We start from the raw sequence: 12,910 nt of genomic DNA, 5'->3' as shown, positions 1-12,910 counted from the left end.
TACGCATTAAATGTAGGTTACCGACTTTTGGACCTTGAAATATCTCATAATTTAAAGATGCAAAGTGAAATACAAAATGCGAACAACAGGTTAAGAAAAACACTGGAAACGGGTATGTGGGTATGTGATAAAATGATCATCTGGATAGCATATCGAAATTCTGTTGGGAGAAAATACTAAGATATCAAGAATTTAACCTGTATAGAAAATGGACAATATTCAACAAATTGACAATCGTTGAGTCTTAAGGGGGAAAAATAAATCCAGCCTTGCTGATAATAAATATACTCAATTTTCACAGGTTGCTCTATTTCTTGTATTAATTTTAGATTGTATTGTCCCTGCCTGGCTTGAATATGGTGCAACTCTTGCTGTCACACTCATGACTTTGGAAAGGTAGCATAGATTTGGAGAAAGCAGTTTGTTAATCTCAATGAAAGGCCAGGAAACAATGCATGCACTGTGATCTGGCAATTCAATTACCGAGAAAGTAAGTATACTGAATATCTCCTCGAAAATATTGAACAATCTGCAGTTCAAATGTGTTTGAGGTAATTTCTCACTATGTCAAAGTGTTGCAAAGAATCTAATTCCTGCATGCTCTTGTAACAACGTGGAGGCTAGCATCTGATATAAGGAGGTGGTACATTGTAATAGCCTGGGGAATGTCTTATGATGATAGCATGTTGAGTGGAAACAAAGTATAGAAAAGTGGATGTGAAAAAGACAAGGAGACACAGTCAAGTTGCATAAATTAAGAATCTGAAGTGCAATATCTATAAAATGAATAGTAAAAGTACAGTTATTTAAAATTTTTCTATGATGGGATAATATTATTTTTATGTCTAAGAGAACAGGTATAAGCAAATATCTTCATAACTACTGGGCATGGAAATAAATTATAAACTCAATTTCTGAATGTGCCTTGCAGAGACAAACTGAGGTTCAAAGAGAACTTTGAATTTGGAGGGTGTGGCACAAATGAAAGGCATCAGTGTTTTTTAAGAAAGGACAACCTGAATGGATTTCGCGATGACTTCCACGCAAAAGCTTAAGACGTGATACGGATGCTGGGAGGAAGGAAACATCCAGGTGTGGAAAATTACTGCTGTGGCTGATTTTGTGCAAGGACATGTCTATCAGGTCGCTGCGAATTTCTTACACTGAAAGGAAAGGACGTTGCAGACTGTAATACTAATTTGGGTTTCCATATTTTGAGGCTCCGGGGTCCCCGACTTTGAACTGCGTGCGTCATGGAAGCGGAGACTGAGAAACTGATAGGGTGCACGGTGTCTGTGGGTGTTTGCGTGTGTGCACGTGTGTGCGGGAGCGAGGGCATCTGTGAGTGTGACAGGTGTTGAGGAAAGAACCATGGAGATTCTGAATGTGACTTAAAAATGGTCCACAGTTGCTCGTTTGTATGAAATGAAAGCAAACCCTTTCTCTTGTCACCATGTTGGTCCTTCCTGTCATCCTTTGGGCAGGGAGTTCTCGCAGAGGACATAAGGACTCAAATGTTTGAGGGACTTTCCCCTCAGTTGCCCGGAGCCAGCAAAGCCAACAGATGAGTTTGGAATAGGGTCCCAGAAGAGCAGAGGACAGAATCCGTCATTCGGACACTGAGCCAAACCTTTCCCTGCTCCCTGGTGACAGGATCTGGGCTTTCCGCTAGAATTTTCACTTGTGCTACAGATGTCTCGGTTATTATGCAAACAAATCACAAACCTATTGTCTCTCTCTTCGGTGCACTCAGATGCCTCCCTACCTCCATCCGAGCTGTAGGCTTGCGACATGCCCATAAAATGTTCAAAAAGCAGCCCATTCGGCCGCTTACAGCTCGTATCCCCGAGGATGCTCCCTGAGGATAGAAACTGTTCCCTCGGCTCTATGGATTCCAGACTGGCACCTGCTTCAAGACTCCTCGTGCTTTCCTATCTGCTCACCCTGCACTCCCTAACCCACCGCCATGGCCCTGGTCTTCTTCGGTTTGCGCTCACAGGATGAAATTCACCCAAACCAGGAATGACGGATGGGCCTCACCCACCCCAACCCTCCCCAAATATTGTATCTGCCCAGGTATTTTCAGTGGGTTGACTTTCACATATGGGCATGTAGTATTTGGGCACTGTGAGCTTCCTCTCGGATCCTGACTCAGTATAGCCATTCTTCAAGTGTGCGGTGTTCCGGGAAGGGGGAAGAGTTTTGGTGGCATGGGACTGAGGAAAACCTCCTCCCTACCAAAGTTCCCCTGAGGCATCTGAAGTCTGGTGACATTTTCCTTAAAGAGCAGGTAATAAAGGATTGAGGTGGGGGGCCGTCATGTAGGGATTCCTACCATCTCAAGTGTTCCTTAAAATGGCAATATCTCAACAGTTGCTGGAATACCTCTATGGCAGCCGAGCTCCGTATCCCAGGAAAACCTAAATTTTTCCTTGCACAGCTTCAGAATGGCTCTACCGGTTTTAAATCTAGCAGAGGAGACATAGCCAAAGCCAAGTCATACACTGTCTTCCCTACTCAAGTCTCAATGTGAAATATTCTCTTCTATTGTGGAGCCAATGGGATTTGAATATTTCAGATCCATTGTCCCCCATTTTTTTTCCCACCATGATGTTTAAATCTAGTGAGTGATGTCTTTCTCAAATTCAGGGACCATTTCTTTTAACATGGCTCCATAAGTCCTTTGGGTATCACAGATCATGGACCCTTTTATCTTTTTAACAGTCCTGTGTAGTTGTTAGAATCTCCTGCACATACTGATGAAAATGTGTTCTATTTATGGATGGCATCAGGTCAGAAGAAAGAGTTTACTATAATAAATGCATGCTGATACATATAAATATTTTCTAATTAAAAATGTCAAAAGATTATTGTGTATACTTACACTTTAAAAAATGGATGCAGTAAAAGATAACTGTTCAAATTATATTGTCAGCAAGATTAAACCCAAGCAAAGAATGAAAATCCACACTGTGTACTCTAAGTCTACCAACACATCACCCTTCCTCATATATCATTAGAAAATCTCACAAAGACCTAATCATTTCCATGCACTTTGAATTAGAAAACTTATAATCAGCATATGCTTGCTTTTTCTCATTAAAGCTGTATCCCTTCTCATGAATAAAACACATAAATTGACGAAATTTCATTTTTATACTAGATGCTACCTTATGCAATTAATTCAGAGATGTAAGTAGATTGACATAATTAGGTTACTGAGCTGAATTAGTATTTGTGTGTTGCAAACAGTAATAGCTATCACTAATAACCAAGATTCTGAGAATGCTAATTTTTATACACAGAGTAATAAGCCAGTCGTTGGACTGAGAAGAGAATGTCAGCTGTGAATTTGGATAGAAGGCATTAGATATTGTTTACTTTTTAAAGATTTTATTTATGTATTTGAGAAAGAGAGAGAGCAGGGGGAGAGACAGAAGGGGAAGGAAGAGAGATCCCAAGCAGACTCCTAGCTGAGCACGGAGCCGGATGTGGGGCTGGGCCCAAGGCTCAATCTCATGACCCTGAGATCATGACCTGAGCTGAAGTCAAGAGTTGGACACGTAACCGACTGAGCCCCCCAGGTGTCCCCAGTAGGCATTAGACCTTGAGAGTACAGAAATATAAAGGAGATACTACTAATGTATATTTTAAAAAATCAACTAGCCATGCAAATGCCCTCAGAGATAAGGGTTTGGGGGTAACCAGCATGGCTCAGAGCCAGATGAATATGGCAGAAGGAAAGTTACCTGGTGGCTCATTGATTCATATTCAGTCATTAGCTCTAGTCCAACTCTGGGCTTAACATCCCACATCGAGATAATAGATATCAAATTTCTGTGCTACAAAATCCCCCTGGTAAGTTTCCATAAAATATCATTTCCACTGGCTCAAAAACACCATGTTTAACAATCATCCTCGGGAACATTGGCAAGTCACAGGGATCACGGACAGTATTTGTGAAGACTATTCATGGGGTGGGGAGAGAAGGAGGAAGAGGGGAAGGAAGAAGAAGAAACAGAAGGAGAAGGAGAAGAAGGGGAGGAGAGAGGAAGGGGTAAGAGGAAGAAAAGGAAGAAGGAAAGGAAGATAAATTGATAGGCAATTACATTTTAACATTTCATCAACAGAGTATAAATTGGGGACCAACTGCTTCTTAAAAATAATATTTAACACTGTGGTAGGTAAAAATGCTGAATGGTTCTTAATGATTAGCTTTCTAACAACAATAAGTAAGATGAATTACATATATTTTGGTACAAAAGGGACTATATCACATGCCCCCCCAATCCCAATTTACCAAGTAGAATATTAAGTAGGAACAAGGTGAGAATTTATAAAAAGTGGTTTGCTAAAAATGTGATGCCATCGATATTTCAATAGGCTGTAGACTTCAAAATAAATGCTTTATAAGCATTTCTTGAAGATAGTCATTTTCTTTGAATAATATTGTAATAATTGATAGTAGTGGGGGGAAAACAGATTCTTCATGTACTCAGTGATTTAACAGAAAGGCACTCCTTAGGGAAACATACACTCTAAGTGTTAATAATTGTTTTTTCCCGAACTTTTTTGTTTCCTTTCTTATTCCCAAGGAGATAAATCTTGCGTAACGGACAGGCAGTGAAAATTTGTTGAAAAGACTCTGCCAGGTGACTACACGAGGAGCACGCGTCTAGGAAATGTAACAAAGTGGGAGGTGAGGAAATAAAGGACATTTTCATTTTATTTTATCCTCAAGTGAGGTTGACAACCCTTCGGGAATCTGCCCATGAGTCACTCCCTGAGTCTATTGTGTTCGATCCTGAAGCAGTTTGTTGATTCTTAGATGACTAACACTTACTCGAAATGCATGAAAAACGGCCACTTATCTCTGAAAGATGTCTCCACTTTTTTGTGTGAAATGTGATACTTTCCCTTAAAAATCAAGTCCATGGAACACACGAATTAAGTTAGTTCTGAAATATGAAGTTAGACCCTAGAAACCAATAACCAGGGTATTGACTGTCCCAGTACCTTGGCTTTATAGAGGTTTAATAAATGAGTTCCAGTGCCTACGTAATAACACTTTATTGAGTTTTAGGGGAAAAAAAGATAGGCATCGTTTTTCACTCTGCATTAAACTGACGAACACAGAAATAATAAAACATACAATATGATAATGCCACCACATTTAACTGATCTTGCGTGAAAAGGTCATCTTTTGAACATTTTTGCTAGATTCAAATGAAGTCTCCAGATATACAAGATAGATATTGAAAAACTGGAAAAAAATCAAAGGGGACCAGTCCTCCAATAAAGAAAATCTGGATCTTAGCTCAACTGTGCTCCCAAACATGTTCTGTAAATTGGTGTAATTATTTAAACATCACTACCTAATGGGATTTGAAAAATGCATTTGGAAATAATTATTTTTAGTTTACAAAAGATGTGATGATATTGAAAATTATCAATGATTTGCCTTGTAGAAAGAAAACTCATTGTCTTTCTCTGGATCCTTTAGACTAGGACTTTCTGATAGAGCTTCAGGCAAGGAAGGAGATGTTCTCTATCTGACCCGTAAAACATGGTAACCACCGACGATATGTGGTCATAAATTGTCAGTGTCTATGCTGATCTTAGAGAACTAGTGAAAGGATGAATTCCATACGTTAAATTCCACCCATTTCATATAATCCCATGTAAATACAATACTTGAAACATCCTTTAAAACTATTTGCACAGATTTTAACGTGCCTTGCAAGAATTATACGTACATATTGGAACACACGGGACTCTTTTTTTTTTTTTTTATCTCTTTGGTCGTGACTTTGAAGACCACTTGGATCTCATCTCGCTCACAACATTTTGGGACAGAATGTGCCCTTTTACAATAAAATATCTGGGGGCAATTGGGTGGCTCAGTCAGGCTCCAGCATGGAGCCCACGTTAAAAGAATATATATGTGAAGAATTTAAGACTGCACTGAAACAATATAACTTCCCTTTGATGTAAGACCCTAAATTAAATGTTGTCAGAGATGTAAAAGGCATTTCTACGATGACTGATTATTATGATACTGATTGTCTGATTATTATACTTTTTTCTTTTTTTCACTCACAAGTCTACATTACGTCTCAATGGATTCTACAGAAAGCAAACCTAAGTTTCAGTTGAGGAAGGGCCTGTCTCAAGCAGACAAACTTGGGAGTGCTTTCGCTCAGAGGATGGAGACGTACGGCTGGGAAAGACTCAGTCATTCATCCACAGCCACCTCGGCTCAGCTAGCCTCACCTAAGAAAAAGGCAAATGCATACAACGGGGTAGAGTCCAGCCTCACTGTCTGTAACAGCTACTGTACGTTGCCTCTGCATCTAGTTTTTAATATATTCATGCTCTCTGCTTGGGTCTAGGGCAAGGAAGGAAAACTTTGTGTGTAAAAAGTCAAGGTCAACATAATAAGCCTTTTAGGTTTTGAGGACCACAGGGTCTCTGTTACAACTACTCACTTGGACTGTGTTCACGCCCACACAGTCATAGGCACTAAAGAGTGGACCATGGTTATTTCTCAATCAGTGCTGGTTACAAACCCAGACGTCAGGCTGGACTCGGTCCACAGCCATAGTCGGCTGACCCCTATGACCAACTCTGGCAGACTCAACACTCACTAGTAATGTTCTCATGGCCAATCTGGAATGCTGACCTTATTTTAGGAGTAGGTACATACACATTTCATTTTGCTTTAACAGTAATTTCTCCCAAACCCAAGCGTGGACGTGTCAGCAGGTTTGCTGGTCATGATGGGCAAGACCACCTTGCTTACAACAAAGTCGTGAGATATCCCACAGACTCCTAGAAGAACTCAAGGTGGTCCTCAAAGCCTCCAAAGACAAGGGGATATACACCCACATTACAGTTGGTCTTGTTATAATTATCTGAGAATTGGTGGGGTGATGAATGGGAATAGCTGCAGTAATGTAGTGCCTCCCTGTTTGGAACGGAGAAGAATGGATTTATCTGTTTAAGCCTAAGGGAGAGGAGTACTCATTCTAGTGGAGCATTTGGAATAGAATAATACAAAACACGGTGAGAGCCCAGGTCTGTTGGCTCTGTGACTGCAAGGATCCTGGAGAGTTAAAGCTTAGTACAGTGCAGTGCCAGGGGAGGGGACAGACACAGAGAAAGAGAGAGAAGAAGAGGAAGAAAAGGAAGAAGGAGAAGAAGGAGGAAGAGAAGAAGGAGGAGGAGAAGAAGGAGAAGGAGAAGGAGGAGGAGGAGAAGAAGGAGGAGGAGAAGAAGGAGAAGGAGGAGGAGGAGAAGAAGGAGGAGAAGAAGGAAGAGAAGGAGGAGGCAAAGGATGACGATGAAGGGGTAGACGGAGGAGGGGGATGAGACAGAAGAAGGGGAGGAGGAAGCAGAAGAAGAAGAGGAAGAGGAGGAGGGGGAAGAGGAAATAGCAGCACCTGGGGGGCACAGTCAGTTAACTGGCCAACTCTTGATTTTGGCTCAGGTCATGATCTCAGTATCCTGGGATCCAGCTCTGTCAGCTCCGTGCTCAGTGGGGAGTCTGCTTGGGATTCTCTCTCTCCCTCTGCCCCTCCCCCTGCTGTCCGTTTATCTCTAAAATAAATAGATCTTTAAAAAAGGGGGGGAGAAGGAAGGGGGAGGGAGAAGGGAAGGAGGAGGGGAAGGGGAAGGAGGAAGAGGAGAAGGAGCAGAGGGGGAGGGGAAGGAGGAGGAGAAGGGGGGAAGGGAAGGAGGAAGGGGAGGAGTAAGGGGAGGAGAAGGAGCAGAGGGGGAAGAGAAGGAGGAGGAGGAGAAGGAGCAGAGGGGGAGGGGAAGGAGGAGCAGAGGGTGAGGAGGAGGAGGAGGAAGGGAGAGGGACAAAGCCAGCAAAGGGATCACCTCTCCCAAGCCTAGCCCACCCCGCAATTACTAAAGATAGGAAGCAACTAGTCCACACACACACTGTTCAAATACAAACCAACCCATGTGAGACCCACACCCCAACGCTCCTTTACCGGGCTCTCACTTCCCCCTCCCCCTCCAGGGCCAGGTGCCAGCTAACCAGATACCGTCCTTGTGCCCCAGAGCCCACCGAAATTATTTAAGCCAGCCAGTCCTAAGCCTGCTCACCTGTTCCTTCCTGTTCTCCCTCCTCCTCGCCTCCCGAGCCGCCCTGCTTCTCCGTGGGGCCCTCAGGGTGTGGCGCGCCCCCTCCTCCTAGCAACAGTGCGTCACAAACTGCTATGGTTTCCATGGCACTCATCTCCTGACCCGTTACCCTCACTGTACCTCAAGTCCTCTAGTAATACATTATATTATGCAAATACATATACTATATACATACATGATGGACATTATATTATAGATGGATGTTTAGTTATATTTATATCACATATGCTATATAAGCGCACACGTATTATAAATACATACTATAAGTGTGTTTATGCATTTTACATATAAATACATGTAATATTTACACACACATATATATAATTCAGAATATTGGGATACTAGAACACCTAAACCAAATTTTATATATTTATAAGCATATATATACACACACACCCCAAACATACATTTACATACAATGTAATGCATGTAACATACATTTTCATGCAATGTAATGCATGTTATATACATTTTCATACAATGTAATGTATGTAACATACATTTTCATACAATGTAATGCGTGTAACATACATTTTCATACAATGTAATGCATGTAACACACATTTTCATACAATGTAATGTATGTAACATACATTTTCATACAATGTAATGTAACATACATTTTCATACAATGTAATGTGTGTAACATACATTTTCATACAATGTAATACATGTAACACACATTTTCATACAATGTAATGCATGTTATATACATTTTCATACAATGCAATGTATGTAATATAGACTTACATATGTGTGTGGTGTGTGTGTATACATCTATAAATATATTTTTTAAGATTTTACTTAAATTCATTTAGTTAACATATAGTATATTATTAGTTTCAGAGGTAGAATTTAGTGATTTATCAGTTGCACATAACACCAAGTACTCATTACGACACGTGTCCTCCTTAATGCCCATCACCCAGTTACCCCAACCCCCTACCCACCTCCCATCCAGCAGCCCTCAGTTTTTTCCCACAGTTAAGAGTCTCTTGTGGTTTGTCTCCCTCTCTGATTTTGTCTTATTTTATTTTCCCTTCCCTTTCCCTATGTTCATCTGTTTTATTTCTTAAATTCCACATAGGAGTGAAATCATATGGTATTTGTCTTTCTCTAACGTATTTCACTTTGCATAATACCCTCTAGTTCCATTCATGTCATTGCAAATGGCAAGATTTCATTCTTTCTGATGGGTAATACTCCATTCTATATATGAACCAAATCTTCTTTATCCATTCATCTGCCAATGGAGAACTCATCTCTTTCCACAGTTTGGCTATTGTAGATATCGCTGCTATCTCATATTACAAGTTAATGAAAGCCAGGCCTTTATTTAATAAATATTCAAGGACCACCCCCACACACTTGTCTCTTTACATTTACTCCAAGGTTTGTTGTTCTTGTATCTTTGTTAAAATTAGTGAGGCTCCCCCTTTCACACAGAGACAACTGTTCCATGATGACCCTATTCATGGTGATTCGGTCCATCATTTCGAAGTGAAATGAAAACAAAGGCAATCATGGGGAATAGTCAAAGGCACTAACGAGAGGCATAGTTTACCTTGCTGACTTAGCTAGAGTAGGCGGAAGTGTTTGAGCTGTCGGAAAACCCAAGTTTTCCACCCAGACGGTGATGTCAGTGGTCCACAGGGATTTGCAAGAACAGCGTCTGGTTACCGAAGAATGTACCATCAGGGGCAACAGAGGGACAAAGCCGTGGGTTCAACGTCACACCCAGGAAAGAGGACTGGGTGTTCTGCCTGCGCAGAGATCAATGAGTTTCACTACCACAAGTAATTCCTTATTTTAAGCCTCTTATTGTCCCTTTGGGCATGAATGTCACACATATATTCTCTTACTGTAATAAAATAGAACTTCCCACAGTAAGCCTTAGCCTTTGTCGGTTCTTGCTTCCGTCACCGGGACCTGTGAGCTATAGGACTGCAGAGTGTTCTCTTCTAAGGTTAAAAACAATAGCTCTTAACCTAGCAAGCCAGCAGCCGTGTTGAGAAAGCTTTGTCTCCATTCATAATGCTGCTATCACCATCTGCTTTTCTGAGTTTTCGGCCCACTGTGTTATTTCACTGACGGGTTCGTTGCCTTTCTCCCACATTTTTGCAAGATTTTCCAATGGGATAAGGTTCTGGCTTTGCTATAATGTCTGCAGATGGACACAGCTTTGTTTGAGGTGGGAGGGAAATGGACAAAGCCACTTGAAACACGGACTGAACAGAGGCCACGTCATAAGGACGTAGATTATACTTCGCGCTATCAACCCAGATGAAGATAAGGATATGACGCAGGTCTCACCAGGACAAAGAAAATAACAAGAAACTTTTCTTCATAAATTCAGTGTCTTGGGATAATGTTACATCTAAAACCAAGGCCGACACTGGCATCACGCAGGCTGGTGTCACCAGCTTGTTTGCCAGTGTCACCGGAGATGAAAATGAATGCATGGCTGTCTCATAGGTTCTCTGAGCGGGAGGAAGATCCCGGTCATAATTTGCACAGTGTTGTGATCTGCTCATAGAAATGTGCTCTGAAATTTAGGGCACATAGAATAGGGAAAAGTAAAGCAACACACATTACCAGCAAGAAAATGCTTTTCGAGTCTACCAAAGAATGGGCACTGAACCACAGTGAAAAGATATTAAATATGCCTGAATATCTACAATTAAGCTTTTATATCGGTTTATAGACAGATATATTAGGATCAGAAAACATATTTCACTTATTCATGAGTTCCACATGGCAAATATAAATGTGTACGTCCATTCTGACAGTTCAGGATGAACTTATGCTTTATCAAAGGGGATGCGTTTTGTCAGAGACCATCCATCCATCGTATCCCTACAACAACTGAGTGAGAAAGTAAGGGTAGGTCCAGGTGTCCATCCATGGAAGAATGGATAAAGAAGACGGCGTGTGTCTACACAACAGAATATTACTCAGCCGTCACAAAGAAGGAAATCTTGCCATTTGTAATGACGTAGATGGAACTATCTATGCTAAGTGAAATAAGTCCGTCAGAGAAAGATGAATACCATATGATCCTGCTTGTGTGGAATTTTAAGAAACAAACAAAACAAAGGAAAAAGAGGCAACCCCCTGCCCAGACTTTTAAATACAGAGAACAAAGTGATGGTTGCCAGAGGGGAGGTGGGTAGGGGGCTGGGTGAAATAGGAAGAGGCTGGGGGGGTTGAAGGAGGGCATTTGTTGTGATGAGCACTGAGTAATGTGTCCAATGGTTGACTCACTGGAGTGAACACCTGAAATGAATATAACACTGTCTTTTAATTATGCACAGAATTAAAAACAGAAAATAAGTAAAACAGAAAACAGAGGGAGGGATTAACGTCATGCCTAACATAGGAGCCATATATGGAATAAAAACACAGGGTTCTGTAGTCTGACCCAGGCGCTTTGCACAGTCCCAAGAGAACTCCGTGTCTTGACAATTATGGGTAAACAGAAAGTAGGAATCAAAGGTGGGGAAAGAAAAGCAGCCAGCCAGCTAGGCAGTAAGTCGGAGAGCAGAAATGCAAGACCAACATTCAAGCATGAGGTGTAGACACATGGGGACAGATAGTCACTGAAAGAAGAGGCGGGAGATAGAGGTAAAAACAGACCCTATTCTTTTCCTGGGGCTGCTGTAACAACTGTCACAAATGGGGAAGCTTGCAACAACAGAAATATATTCTGTCCCGGTTGTGGGGCCTATGTCTGGATTGCAGGTGGCAAGGCCATGCTCCCTCTGAGCATAGGGAGAGAATCCTTTCTTCCCTCTCTCCTAGCCTTCTTTGACTCACAGGCACATCCCCTGATCTCTGTCTCTGTTACTGCAAGATGGTTTCTCTGTGTGTCTCCTCTACCACAGGGGAATCTCCTCTCCATGTCTATCTCTGAGTTTTTCTCCTCTTCTTGTAAAGACACCAGTCATCCTGGGTTCAGAGCCCACCCCACTCCTCTAGGACCTCACCTTATCTGACATCCTCATTACACCTGCAAAGACTCGCTATCCAAGTCAGATTAAAGTCTTAGGCACCGGTGCTGAGCTCACTGACTTTAGGGTTCAAGCCACAATATGGACAGTAATTAAAAAATGGTTTTAGAGATAGTGAGAGAGACAGACGTTGAGACATGAGGTTTTTGCAGACAGGAAGAAGGTAGAATACAACACCCACATTACAGGGAAACTCTGAAATCAAGCGTAAGCAACACTGAACAAAAGAGAAACACCCATCTTTCTACTTTGATGGTAAAATGTCCCCATGCGATGATCTTTTCATTATTCCATGCAAACACGTAGCATGGCATTGGTTTCTCTTTATTGCACTTCCTTCCGTGTCCGTCTCCCGGTGGTTAACGTGGCTGAATTGGGAGCCAGTTCCCTACACAAGACAAGGACACCTAGTCCGCCATGGGAGTCTTCCTCCAAGCTGCCAGCAGTGATTCGCTCACTCCACCCCGAATGATTACACAGGCTCTTGCCGGCCTCTAATAGCTCCTAAATAACTTGTCAGGAAAAATTTGTCAGGAAGTAAAAATGACTACATTGGAGAAGGCAGAGATATTCATTCTATCCTCTCGCACTTAGGAGAATGGCACATTTACGATGTAGTCCAGTATAAGACACGCAATGAATTGGGGCAAACTTAGGTAGACCGGTATGCAGATTTGTTAATTATGGGGCATAAAAAAGAATAAAGAAAGCAAGAGGTTGTAGACATGTATTTTCCTTTGAAGATC

This window comes from Ursus maritimus, assembly GCF_017311325.1.
Source record: "Ursus maritimus isolate PB19 chromosome X unlocalized genomic scaffold, ASM1731132v1 scaffold_X1, whole genome shotgun sequence".
NCBI classification, from domain to species: Eukaryota; Metazoa; Chordata; class Mammalia; order Carnivora; family Ursidae; genus Ursus; species Ursus maritimus.
This window is presented reverse-complemented; position numbering follows the sequence as displayed.